The sequence below is a fragment of the Mobula birostris genome, chromosome 21 (assembly GCF_030028105.1).
Source record: "Mobula birostris isolate sMobBir1 chromosome 21, sMobBir1.hap1, whole genome shotgun sequence".
In the NCBI taxonomy this organism is placed as follows: domain Eukaryota; kingdom Metazoa; phylum Chordata; class Chondrichthyes; order Myliobatiformes; family Myliobatidae; genus Mobula; species Mobula birostris.
In genome coordinates, this window is record NC_092390.1 from 41163488 (window position 1) to 41176431 (window position 12944).

General features: G+C 41.9%; 1 protein-coding gene across 2 annotated transcripts in view; it reads right to left on the reverse strand.

Annotated features, from left to right (window-relative positions):
* The window catches only part of LOC140185754 (adhesion G protein-coupled receptor A1), a 550512-nt gene that overhangs the window by 329859 nt on the left and 207709 nt on the right, over nt 1-12944 (reverse strand). The window lies entirely within an intron of this gene.

The following is a 12944-nucleotide window of genomic DNA, read 5'->3' on the forward strand; positions in this document are numbered from 1 at the left end:
TCCATGTCCTTTTCTAAGAGAAAATCAGAGGAGGATTATATTTCTCATTACATGTCCATAGTACCAACTCCATCAACCACTGAAGTTATCTGAGGCAATCGTTTGATACTGGACAACAAAGATTTTGCTTCCTGAATACTTTTGGGTGTATTGTACAGGTTTTGGGCTGCTGATCGTGACAATCACCAAGAAAATTTCCCTATCACGTACCTTTTTTTTGTAATCGCCTATATTTGTTATTTCAATTCATAATTCAAGTCAATTAGAATGTTGCCCACAAAGTAAGCTGGAGAGTTTTCCATCTTGTCCAGGCATGCTTATACATGTTTAGGCAGGGTTGATGCTGCATGGCAGGACAGGTTTTAGTAACGTTATAAAAGCATCACGCATACACCATTTCTATGCATTGCGCTTACATGTATATCAGTTAGCGATCATGTTGATGCACATGCTCTACACGGATAGAATATTGTGTGTACTCATTATAAACAGGAATTATATCTTCAGGAGTATTTATGATAGGAAAATGTCTCACCAATGTTGCAACAGCCATGATACTTTCTGTTATATTTGTGGCTACTATATGTTTAAATCTCAAAGACGGAACATGACTCCTCATTAAGAAAGCCTATGAGCTTTACTTTGTGCGTAAAATTGATGACCAGCACAAAGCCTGGGTTCCTCACAATTGTTGCATTCCCATTTCGACTTTTTCCCTGCAAATCTTGGTGCTGTCAGTGATGAACATGGTGAAAGGTTTCACGCAGACATTACAGTCATGGAGAAATGGTATCAGGGCAACTGGAATCCATCAGTGCTGGCGGATTATTGTTGGACATTAAGCGAGAAGCCTCACACACTGAGTGTAAATGAAAATCACCAACAAAACATTTTTAGCTTGGTTGAGCTATTGCAATATGTCAGCACTGTTATGCAATTAGATGTATTGTATTCAATAAAAGTTATTTTCTTGTTTCTTCCACTTCCTCCATGATACAGTAGCCTAAAATTATATTTGTGTTCAGCTTCCAGTGGTCTATCTTAAACAAAAAAATATTCTGAGGAAGCAAACAACAGGAATTCTGCAGATGCTGGAAATTCAAGCAACACACATCAAAGTTGCTGGTGAACGCAGCAGGCCAAGCAGCATCTGTAGGAAGAGGTGCAGTCGACGTTTCAGGCCGAGACCCTTCGTCAGGACTAACTGAAGGAAGAGTGAGTAAGGGATTTGAAAGTTGGAGGGGGAGGAGGAGATCCAAAATGATAGGAGAAGACAGGAGGGGGAGGGATGGAGCCATGAGCTGGACAGGTGATAGGCAAAAGGGATACGAGAGGATCATGGGACAGGAGGTCCGGGAAGAAAGACAAGGGGGGGGGCCCAGAGGATGGGCAAGGGGTATATTCAGAGGGACAGAGGGAGAAAAAGGAGAGTGAGAGAAAGAAAGTGTGTATAAAAATAAGTAACAGATGGGGTACGAGGGGGAGGTGGGGCATTAGCGGAAGTTAGAGAAGTCGATGTTCATGCCATGAGGTTGGAGGCTACCCAGACGGAATATAAGGTGTTGTTCCTCCAACCTGAGTGTGGCTTCATCTTTACAGTAGAGGAGGCCGTGGATAGACATGTCAGAATGGGAATGGGATGTGGAATTAAAATGTGTGGCCACTGGGAGATCCTGCTTTCTCTGGCGGACAGAGCGTAGGTGTTCAGCAAAGCGGTCTCCCAGTCTGCGTCAGGTCTCGCCAATATATAAAAGGCCACATCGGGAGCACCGGACGCAGTATATCACCCCAGTCGACTCACAGTTGAAGTGTTGCCTCACCTGGAAGGACTGTTTGGGGCCCTGAATGGTGGTAAGGGAGGAAGTGTAAGGGTATGTGTAGCACTTGTTCCGCTTACACGGATAAGTGCCAGGAAGGAGATCAGTGGGGAGGGATGGGGGGGACGAATGGACAAGGGAGTTGTGTAGGGAGCGATCCCTGCGGAATGGAGAGAGAGTGGGGGAGGGAAAGATGTGCTTAGTGGTGGGATCCCGTTGGAGGTGGCGGAAGTTACGGAGAATAATATGTTGGACCCGGAGGCTGGTGGGGTGGTAGGTGAGGACCAGGAGAACCCTATTCCTAGTGGGGTGGCGGGAGGATGGAGTGAGAGCAGATGTACGCGAAATGGGGGAGATGCGTTTAAGAGCAAAGTTGATGGTGGAGGAAGGGAAGCCCCTTTCTTTAAAAAAGGAAGACATCTTCCTCGTCCTAGAATGAAAAGCCTCATCCTGAGAGCAGATGCAGTGGAGACGGAAGAATTGCGAGAAGAGGATGGCGTTTTTGCAAGAGACAGGGTGAGAAGAGGAATAGTCTAGATAGCTGTGAGAGTCAGTAGGCTTATAGTAGACATCAGTGGATAAGCTGTCTCCAGAGACAGAGACAGAAAGATCTAGAAAGGGGAGGGAGGTGTCGGAAATGGACCAGGTAAACTTGAGGGCAGGGTGAAAGTTGGAGGCAAAGTTAATAAAGTCAACAAGTTCCGCATGCGTGCAGGAAGCAGCGCCAATGCAGTCGTCGATGTAGCGAAGGAAAAGTGGGGGACAGATACCAGAATAGGCACGGAACATAGATTGTTCCACAAAGTCAACAAAAAGGCAGGCATAGCTAGGACCCATATGGGTGCCCAGAGCTACACCTTTAGTTTGGAGGAAGTGGGAGGAGCCAAAGGAGAAATTATTAAGAGTAAGGACTAATTCCGCTAGACGGAGCAGAGTGGTGGTAGAGGGGAACTGATTAGGTCTGGAATCCAAAAAGAAGCGTAGAGCTTTGAGACCTTCCTGATGGGGAATGGAAGTATATAAGGACTGGACCTCCATGATGAAAATAAAGCGGTGGGGGCCAGGGAACTTAAAATCACCGAAAAGTTTAAGAGCGTGAGAAGTATCACGAACATAGGTCGGAAGGGATTGAACAAGGGGTGATAAAACAGTGTTGAGGTATGCAGAAATGAGTTCGGTAAGGCAGGAGCAAGCTGAGACAATAGGTCGGCCAGGACAGACAGGTTTGTGGATCTTGGGTAGGAGGTAGAAACGGGAAGTGCGGGGTGTGGGAACTATAAGGTTGGTAGCAGTGGATGGGAGATCCCCTGAGCGGATAAAGTTGGTGATGGTGTGGGAGACAATGGCCTGGTGCTCCTTAGTGGGGTCACGATCGAGGTATCCGTGAGTTGTCGCTGTGCCTCGGCAAGGTAGAGGTCAGTACAAATGTAGAGGTCAGTGTCCTACAGATGCTGCTTGGCCTGCTGCGTTCACCAGCAACTTTGATGTGTGTTTCTGAGGAAGCAACACTTTTGAAAAAATTTGTTGTTCAGTGCATCTTAATGGAGAAATTATGAAGCAACATTGATCAAACCATTGCCACCATGATAGGCAATGAACTTAGACAGGACTGAAAAGCCAGAGATTAATCAATAAAAACTAAAACCCAAAGACAACATGATGCCTTGAATTTTTAGTTTTGTTGTAGAACTCTCAGCCACCAGGTAGCTCCCATAATGTGTCACCCAGGCTGTTGTCTGAAGAATGAGAAATGAGTGAGGTACCGGAGAAATTCTGGAATCTGTTAGACTATATTCTTTCATTAGTCACTGGGGCTGAAGTAAGGTGCAGAATTGTCAGGGCATGCTGTAATCTGCTTTAAACCCAGGATTACAATACCAACAGGGATCCAGATGCCAGATCTCTGTTTTCCTGCTATGCCACTCACAGTAATGTTCGTGAGTGGGCAAAGTAGTTGCAGAGAAGCCAAAAGTAATAGGGTACAGGACCTAAATATTCCATTTACCAGAATTCCTGCTTGACAGAGGAACAAATAGATTCAATGAGTTTCCATTTTGTGTCCTAAACCTGTATGTCTTGGAGCAACCAAGAGGAGCAGCAAGACTATGAAGCACCCAAAATGCTTCATAGTCTTGCTGCTCAAAGAGATTTCAAATCTCTTACTAGCTCTTCTTTCAGGTAGTCCTGACGAAGGGTCTCGGCCCGAAACGTCGACTGTACCTCTTCCTAGAGATGTTGCCTGGCCTGCTGCGTTCACCAGCAACTTTTATGTGTTTTGCCCAAAATGATATGCTGTTTTCACCTTCAGAACTCACACTAATTTCAAGGGCTGGAGATCCCTGGCAGTTGGTTCACACTGTGTGAGTACGCATCATTCTCCTCATCATTTCTCCCTTACTTTCAGATAGGAAAGGCTTTGAATAAATCTGGCAGCACGAGGAATGTACTTAATAATCAGGTTAATATCCTGATTATACAAGTTTAGATCATACCAAGAGGAAGATAATGAGGGCTCCTTTGAAAAATGGTCTCAGTCAATTCTACAATCGTTAAACCAGAAAGGTAAATCCTATTAGGAGAACTGGGATGCTGCATCTACTTTTTAATCTTCTTCAATGCACATTTTGCACCTGTCCATTTCCAAATCAGTCATAACAATAAATCATTTTCCCCATTTACCGAAGTCTCATGGGATCTCATGGTAGCATAGCGGATATCGCAGTTGCTTTACATGCCAGTGATCACTGATCACGGCTCAATTCCTGCCACGATACGTAAGAGTTTGTACATTCTTCCTGTGACTGTGACTGTGACTCCAGGTGCTCTTATTTTCCAAGGATGAATGGTTTGGGTTAGAGTTAATAAATTGTGGGAATGCTAACTTGACGCCAGAACTTGTGGGCTGCCCCAAGTACAATCCTCACTGATTGTACAATATTTGACACAGTCGATGTAATTCACTGTGTGTTTCAACTTTTTGATGTACATGTGACAAATACAGCTAATCTTTTCACAATGTTGACCAAGCAGAGTGCAGAAGAGCAAGTTACTGTAGCAGGAGAGAGGGAGATTGGAGTCTGGGTATGACAGGGAACAGTGTAGTTGTTAGCGAAGGATAACAATCCTGGGAAGAGATAGAAGTTGTTTGAGGCCAACAAAGTGTTATATCGTATCACACAAAAAGAAGGGGACTGAGTTTTATGCTTTTGGAAGTCAATTAATTTTCTTCAAGTCTGCTGAGTCCACATGTCTGTAAACACAGACTCAGAGAGATCAACCAAAAAGGCATCTATCAAAGGAGAAACAGTGACACGAGATAAGCCCTCAACATATCCACGCCATGGTAGTGTAGCAGTTCGCGCAACATTGTTACGGCTTGGAGCGTTCTGAAGTTTGGAGTTCAATTCCGGCACTGCTCTGTAAGGTGTCTATGTACATCCTCCTGTGGAATGTGTGCGTTTTCCCCAGGTCCTCCAGTTTTCTTCCACATTCCAAAGTCATACCGGGTAGGTTTATCGGTCATTGTAAATTGTCCCATAATTAGGTTAGGGTTAATCGGGTTTGTTGAGATTTGCAGGGCCAGCTTGGCTCAAAGGGCTGGAAGGGCCTACACTGTGATATATTGCTAAATGAACAAACAAAACTGTTACAATGGACCCGAATGGCTTGGAGGTTGAAAACAAACAACCATATGAATTCAATATAAATATATATAAATAACAGCTACAACTGTCAAAGGGGGTAGATGAGGGTGAGCTTGAAAGATGTGGGGGGCATTTTGGTTCCTTTTGGCACTTGAAGAGAGCATTAAAAGGCATGTACCCTTTGATTCAGCATGTATTGATGATTTTTTATGGATGTTTTCCAAGCCTTGGAAAACCACTAAAGGGCAACTTTTAAATATAAAGAAGGCAGAATAAGAGCCTGATTAAAGATATTAAAGAGTCTTGCGTGGCACATTGGTATGAAGCAAAACACAACATAAAATTGACAAGAACCATGTGCCAACTGGTGAGAGTAATTCCATTTCCTCTTTGTTGAATTTTAATCTCCACGGCTCCCAAATCTTGATTGTATTGGGCAGGGTATTGTAAAATAGCGTGATTGGTTTGTGATAGGGACTGTTGTAGCTTACATACTCTTCATAACTTGAAGAAACTTCCACCATAAAACCAAAATGCTGTGGTCCAGAATCTTGATGTAGAAGGACTTACCCATGCATTTCGAGGTTTTATTTTTTCTTAATTAATTGCATATCAGTTGGCTGAAAGTGGAAGCAGGCAGTGCTGAAGTGAGTTAAACTTTGTGTCTGTAACCACAGAAAAGGTGCAGGCAAATCTGTTTCTCCTTAACCAATCAGCATGAATGTTTGTGCAACTTAAGAACGTCAAGACTGACTTAGAATGGTAAATCAGAAAGGGAAAATTTAATGTCAATTCTGGCATTTGAGCAGAATATAGGGAAAGAGGGACAAAAAGGAAAGGGAAAACAGTTGCTTTTAATTTCATGCTTGAATTTATTTTAAAATCAAGAATAATAAGAATTTTAATTTTTTTTAAGTATTGAGGAGTTATTTTTTCCATATTGTTAAAAGGTGCCAAAACGTAACTGTTTAACTATGTGCACCTGTTTCACAAACAACAAAATTCACACTATTTAATGCATTATCGTGGTGTTGCAGACAGTGATGTGTCACTTCTACAGATTGAAAGGCAGAGTAGTGCAACAAACAAATACTTTCTGAAATTTGAACTTAACTGCACATGTGTATTTTGCCTGGAATCTTATGTAAATAAATAACAGTACCTGCCATTAACCTTAGCACAATGTTTGACAACAAAATCTGGAATAATATGTGAAGAAAATTACAAATCTGTTCCTCATAAATTAGTAAATAAATCCATTACACACTGCACACTGATAACTTGCCCCTCCCCACATCTGTTTAAGAAAAAAATGCCCTTTGTTTCTAGTGACAAGATAATTGCCCAGCCATGAGAGAAGAATGTTACAGGTATCATTCAAGAACCTTGGTAAGTATGGGACGAATTCCATTGTGAAGCAATTAAAGCTGCAAACATGGTATAAATCTAACATGTGGCTGAAAGGTCATTCAGTGGATAATAATGAGACAACCGTTATAATGTGGGAAACAGTAAAGTACAATGCAACCTTTTGTGCTAACCATATGTTTTCCATATGTATCACCATATAAAATCATGATGCCATAATTCTTCTTTCTTTAATTAGAGATATTGTTGAACCATGAGCCTGAAAGGATACAAATATTTGGCAGCTGTCCCAAACATAACACAGCAGCCTCAATTTTAGAGTATTCGTCAGCTTTTAAATGAATGGAATAATTAATCAGAGCTATAATATGTACTCAAAAATCAATGCTGGTAAATGCTGAAAGCATCAACAGATTCAAGCTGAGGTAAGACTCCTGGGGATTACACGAGAAATGGTGTGAGAAGAAACAGAAGTTATTGCTGGGGATTGTTGGTAGTCACATAAAACAGGTATACAGTATATGTGTCTTTAAAATGCTATTGAGTCTTATGCAACCAATAAAGTACTTCTTAAGTGTTGTCTCTCTTGTAAATAGAATATGTAAATAATTCAGCCAGAGCAGTGTCAAATAGCAATAATAATTGGATGTGCTGTTTCAGAAATGTTGACTTAATACATCATGGTTTAAATGCCAGATGATTTCCTGCCTTTGTTTAAGGGCATCCAAGCTTCTGTGCAACCTCAGAGATCAGAGAGGGCATTATTTAGCATCACAGCCAGAAGCCAACACCTCTGAAAAAGTAGCATTCTTGCAGAATTTCACTGGTCTTTTGACTGGGATTTCAACCAAGTGTCTCCAAAGTGTGCCCGGTAGAATTTTTTTATTTACACAGGAAGTGATAGGTGTCTAGAATCTATCAGTTGGGGTGGTAGTGGAAGCACATGAAGGCTGAAAGGTTTAGTTTCAATTGGCACAGACATCTTGGTCTGAAGAGCCTGTTCCTGTGCTGTACTGCTCTGTGTACCAATGTATTGTAGCTACTTACACTTGGAGAGGTACTTGTGAGTTTGGCAGAAGTAATCTTTGAGAAAAATGGGAGTTAAACTGAAAGAGCTGAAGTACAAAACTCTGGACAATGTGGGCATACTGCTGAATCACAGAAACCTAGTATAATTACAGCAAAAGAGAAAGCCATTCAGTCCATTGGTACACACCCACTCTATATACCTAGCAATCTACCTAGTCTCATTTCCATGCCTTCTCTCCAATACATACCTTAATCTTGTCTCCTTATAACTTCCTCTGTTTTAAAAAGAAAGTCCCAACTTCTCAACATCTCCTACCATGTTCAATGAACCAAGCAGACCCCACAATCTCTCAGTTCTTCTACTTCTTTTAACATCTCTAATTTACATTGCTTTTCATTTTTGGAACACTGCACATCGTCAGCATTAAATTTCATCTACTCACCCACTACCTAGTTTTCTTTTGCTGTGAAACTCACTGTTGTTCCCTTCGTTCAAGACACTTCAAATTTTCAGGTCATCAGAAAATGTGTGAATTTTACCCTGTACACACAAGTCCAAATCATATTACTGACCCTGGGGAACTCAACTGCACATTTTCATTTTCACAAAAATAACTTTTACTTCCTATTGTTTCTCATTACTTAGCCAATTTCCTATCGGTACCATTGATACTTCCTTCTATTCCATGGCTTTCAGCTTACATTCAGCCAGAGACTCATTCCATCGAGATGCAGCACAGAGCATCATAGGAAGTCATTCCTGCCTGTGGCCATCAAACTTTACAACTCCACCCTTGGAGGGTCAGACACCCTGAGCCAATAGGCTGGTCCTGGACTTATTTCATAATTTACCGACATGATTTACCTATTACTATTTAACTATTTATGTTTCTATTACTATTTATTATTTATGGTGCAACTGTAATGAAAACCAATTTCCCCCGGGATCAATAAAGTATGACTATGACTATGACTATTGATGACAAGACTGTTATGTGGCAACGTATTAGAAGTCCAAATATTCCTTGTCAACTGCACTACTCTCATTGTATTACTATTTAATTATCTTCCTAAAGGTCAGCTAATGAACTTACTTCTCCATGATAAACACTTTCTCAAAATCCACTGACATAAATATACCTAGTCCTTATTATCCACCAACTTGCTTTCAATGAATCCATATACTCAAACGATTAGCTGCATGTTACTGAGAGTGTTGGTAAATGCAACACATTCCTCCAGAGCCTTCTGCTACAGTGATTAGTGAGTCTTATTTGTCATTCATTTCAACTGCGCTTGATATCTTCTGCTGACAAGACATGAAATACGAATAATCTATATATGCCCAGAGCCAGAGTCGGGAATCTGCCTGGGTGTTTTTCTTTGTTAGACACTGCTGGGCAGTGGGATACCAAAGGAGGTGTAAGGCGCTCCTTCCCTCCGCTAGCCTGTGCAAGATGCAGCATCCATTTAGCTCCCTCCCCCGCCAGATTAGGGTCACGTGAAGCCATGGGAGCAGGTGGTGGCTGGTTGTATGAGCAGCTGGTGCTTATCACAAATCCTGGTTATGCAAGCACTGACGCCAGGCAGACAATCTCTGAAGAGCATTGATGATGGCTGGGGTCACCCATCTTGTAAAGACACTGCCCAGAAGAAAGCAACAACAAACCACTTCTGTAGAAAAATTTACCCAGACCAATCATGATCATGAAAGGACCATGATTGCCCATGTCATGACACAGCGCATAATGATGATGATGACTGTTTGGGAATTTTCTGGAGTTATATGAACATCGTAGGTATTTATTCAAACAAGAACCAGTTTTCAATTCTTAATGTATATTATAAATTGCAAACGGTAAATTGAAGTTAAAATTAACTTTAAAATCACATCTTTGCAAATAAATGATACTGTCTTTGGAGCATATAGATATGGCTTGCAAAACAGTGACCATGATTCAAAGATCCAAATTCAAAAAACTTTATTGTCATTCTAACCGTACATCAGCTCTGCAGGGCAGAATGAGACAGCGTTTCCCAGGAGCAGTGCAATCATAACATAACAAACACAACACTAAATAATAAACATAACAATAAATAGTAAAACACAACAGCCACATGTCAGTTAAAATCAAGTTATAAGTATCCACTGCGAGTTGGAGGCCAAGTCTCTGGATGCTTTCAAAAAAGAGATGGCTAGAGCTCTTAAAGATAGCAGAATCAAAGGGTATGGGGATAAGGCAGGAACTGGATACTGATTGTGGATGATCAGCCATGATCACAGTGAATGGCGGTGCTGGCTCGAAGGGCCAAATGGCCTACTCCTGCACCTATTGTCTATTGTCTATTAAAAGTGTCCAAAAGCAGAGTCAGGTGGAGCAGCTATTTAGCAGTCTGACTGTCTGTGGGAGGAAGCTGTTTAGTAGCCTTGTGGTTTTTTGTTTTGATGCTCCTGTAACGTTTGCCTGATGGCAGAAGAACAAACAGATCATGGAGAGGGTGTGAGGGGTCTTTAATGATATACAGTGCCTTCTGGAGGCATCGACTCTGAAAGAGGTCTTGGACAGAAGGTAGGGAGACCCCAATAACCTTCTCTGCTGCCCTAACCACCCTCTGCAAGGCTTTTTTGTCAACAGCGCTGCAGCTGGAGTACCAGGTTGTGATGCAAAAGGTCAGCACACTCAATCACGCCTCTGTAGAATGTAGTTAAGATGTTAGTGGGGAGTGATGCTTGTTTAAGCTTCCTCAGAAAGTGCAATCTCTGCTGGGCTCGTTTCACAATCCCAGTGGTGTTCCTGGACTAGGTGAGATTATCCGAGATCTGCACCCCAAGGAACTTGATGTTTGCATATGAATCAGCCAAACATTAAGACAATGGTTTTATGTTAATTTGCTTGCATCAAAGCAGGCAACTTGACCAGGTTATTTACACCATTGCGATTGAGCTCACGTTTGAAGACCAGGCTGATATTGTCACTTTGCAAACCAAATATGGTCACAGGTATAGCAGTCAATAGCTGATCTATTGTCTATTCTGGTGCCTGACTCCTTGTCTTCAGAAGGTTTTAGAATATCTGTGTCAACAAGGGTGTTTGAACATTCAAAAGTGTCTCCCACTGTAGATACGTAATTCAAAGGAAGTATTGTCAACCCAAAATATTGAAGCAAATGATATAGTTGTAACTATTGAGATTGAATTGACTCATCTGCTGTTACCTTTGATCTTAAGGGTATAAAATGTGATGTAGTTTTGGTTTGTGAGACTCTACCAAAATGGTCTCCAAGAGAATGCCTGCTTGCTGTGATGAATGATGAATAAAGACTTCCATATCCACTTCTCCAGTTTCTCCACTGATCTACTCACAGTTACAACATGGGGTTTGTCTGGGATATGTTCATGCCCCAATTACATGGCCAGCAACCTCAGCAGTCTAGGTAGGGTAAGTATTCTGATTGTGACACCCCATGCTTAGGCCAGTAACCATGGAGTCATGAAATATCAAAGAACACGGTGGAGAGGTGTGTGTGTGTGTGTGTGTGTGTATGTTTTTGTTTTGTGTAAAGGACCAACCACCAGACAATGCTGGGTAGCTTGTTGAGAGAGGGCCAAAGATGGTTACTGACCATTTGGGATGCCGGAGGGTGCATGTATACTCGTTCTGGGAATTGTTTGTATGTGTCTGACCCTGTGTGAGAAAACCTGAGGATCAAAGCCAAAGATGGGCGACAATGCAGAAATATCTAACTTCCAACATAAAAGGGATACAGCAACATCATGGGCTCAATTATGAAGTGGGGAGAACTCACAGGAGGCTATTTATTTTACAGGTGTAGAGAGGAAAATAATGAGTGCAGAATAAAGAGAGCATCAGGTATTTGAGAAAGAGGGAGTGTGCTTTTCAGAGGATTTCTGGGTTTGCCTGAACAATGTAGGTACCGTCCTGGGGACAGATGAACTTTGTAAGGCAGGTGTTGTCATAGATTCAGTGACAGGATGGATTGCATGGACAAGACAGGGTCAGCGCATACGTTAGATTCACAGAACCAACAAATGGCAGCCCTTCATATAATGCTTTTGATAATTGCATCCTCCAAATCCTCATTTTCATTATAACTTTCAAGATGATGGTCAATACTTGTTGAAGTAGTGAAATCGTTTCATTTTCACTCCCGGCCATTTCTGACATCGCCAAACCTGGATGCCTGAAATTGCAGTCAGCAAATCAATTCTAAATTGCCTTACTGCTTATTTATCGCCAACAATCAATGACAAAAAAAATCTTCTTTTTGAACACACACACACACACACACACACACACACACACACACACACACACACGTTAGTGTCCAACAGCCATACAAGTTCATGCGGCTAACATTAGCATGTCTATCTATCTATCTATCTATTAGTTAGAAACTGCTCGGCAACAGTCTCTTGTCCCAATATAGCAGAATTGTATCCCAAATAAACAAAAGGAATCCAGGCTATTTTCCCAGCTAGTTTTTGTTCTTTAGGAGTTGTCTCAAATGAGCAGCTGCCCAGATTGACCAATGGACTAATTAACCAGAATCTACTGTGTGTATGTTTCTATGTCCCAAATTGTACAAAAGTCTTAGGCACATATATATAGCTAGAGTGCCTACGACATTTGCACATTACTGTCATAATTTTATGAATTGCACTGTACTGCTGCAAAAAAAAACAAATTTCATGACATTTGTGAGTGATGATAAACCTGATTTTGATATGGCTCTCTATTGGGGACTGAGAGTGGGAAGAGGGCTGCGAGAGGGAAATCATGGTTGGGAAAAGAAGGGAGAAGGGAGGGAGCAGGAAGCACCAGGGAGACATTCTGTAATAATCAATAAACCAATTGTTTGGAATCAAATTATCTTGCCTAGTGTCTCAGGGTTGGGTATGTCCGCACCTGCACCACCCACTCACCCGCCCCGGTACTCATCCTCTGCCACCGGTCCCACCCCCCTCCCACAGTGCTCCACCCTCCCCATTCCCAACATCCTTTGCTCCTGTCAGATTTACAAACTCGATCTCTGCTCCACATTGACAAAAACAGTACTATGCAAA